Source organism: Schistocerca nitens, chromosome 9 (genome assembly GCF_023898315.1).
Source record: "Schistocerca nitens isolate TAMUIC-IGC-003100 chromosome 9, iqSchNite1.1, whole genome shotgun sequence".
NCBI classification, from domain to species: domain Eukaryota; kingdom Metazoa; phylum Arthropoda; class Insecta; order Orthoptera; family Acrididae; genus Schistocerca; species Schistocerca nitens.
Window position 1 is genome coordinate 262,390,189 of NC_064622.1, and position 1,470 is coordinate 262,391,658.

At 37.3% G+C, this 1,470-nt stretch overlaps 1 non-coding gene across 1 annotated transcript; it reads left to right on the forward strand.

Moving 5' to 3' along the window:
• The first annotated feature begins 707 nt into the window (after positions 1-707).
• Trnak-uuu (transfer RNA lysine (anticodon UUU)) lies at positions 708-780 on the forward strand. Its single transcript has one exon. It is a non-coding gene; the product is annotated as a tRNA-Lys (tRNA).
• Positions 781-1,470: the final 690 nt, after the last annotated feature.

A 1,470-nucleotide genomic window follows, 5' to 3' on the forward strand; every position in this document is an offset into this window, starting at 1 on the left:
AATAGGTACCTAAGAAAGGAAAAAAATATCCCGTAGCTAAGCAACGCCGTTTTCAGTTGTACGTGAGCAGTAACACCACAGCAGTCCATGGATGACTAATCTTTTGTAGACTTAACCATTAGAATAGCTCACACCGGCACGCTGTTTGTAGTTTTGTATTTGTGAGCTCACCTATGAAATTACATATTCGCCAACCGCTGAGAGACAAGCATGAAAAATGTCCTGCAGCAGCTGCGTAAAAATTGCGCGAATCCTTTTCGTGTGGCCGCAAGAGTTTCGTCCCTGCAAGGGCCGTACAATGACAACGAGCCTTGCGCTTTTAGAACCTGATTACTGTTTTATGTTCAAACCAGCACCTGATATTCCATTACTTCGCAAAATGCCAGTGTCGAAAATACAAACATCGTTAGTAATGCGAAGGTAACAAACAGTGTCAATAACAGATGATCTCACAAAATTTACGTACCATTTAAAGAGTATTATTTATACTGCACGAAAATAACGAAGTGAATAATACACCGCAAATACCCGAGTTTATGAGGTACCAATGTCAACTGCCACGCGCGCTGGCGTGAACTAGCACGTGCAACGCTGTTTCATCCTGATTTTATCACAGAGAAATAAAGCTACCTAGCTAACAGGTCAGTTACAATTATAAACTTTTCGTAGTGCTTATTATACCGTTTTAATGGCGCTGAACCTCATGAGCCCGGATAGCTCAGTCGGTAGAGCATTAGGCTTTTAACCTAAGGGTCCAGGGTTCGAGTCCCTGTTCGGGCGTATATTTTAAAAAGCCCTTTCTCACTTGGTTGCCTATGCTTTACTTGTCCAAACTCCATAGACTTAAATCTACAAGGTTTTAAATAAAGCACATACATTATTTCAATCCGATGGTAACAAATGAAAATGCTAATTCACATATATATTTGCAATAAAATTACAAACCAAATAAAAGGACATCAATACACTGCAAATCTGTAAACATTGGGAGAATTGCAAAAAGTGACCAGGCACTGATAATATAAACAAAGAGATGATTAAATATGTGTCCCATTATGTGGAAGAACTGCAACAAGTGATCAAAAAATGAAACAGAAAAATAGACCAGGCACTGATTATACAAACATGGACTTAATTAAATACGTGTCTGATCAACTACAGTATAGATTTTTACAGATTTGAATGTCTACTGGCTGGGCAAACATGTGACAGACGAATGAAATGATGCTTTGGTATGACCTATTTACAAGAAAGAAAATAATTCACAATGTGCAAATAACCATGCAATAAGTCCGTTAAAATTATAAACAATAGATTAATTACCAATACTTGAAGCACATGGTACAACACGGTTTTACAAAAGGTAGGTCATGTTCTGATTGTCTTTTCGCTTTGGCACAAGTAATTGAAAAAATAATTTAGATTATCAGCTTATTATGTTTTTATCGATTATGAAAAGGAGTCTAGCAA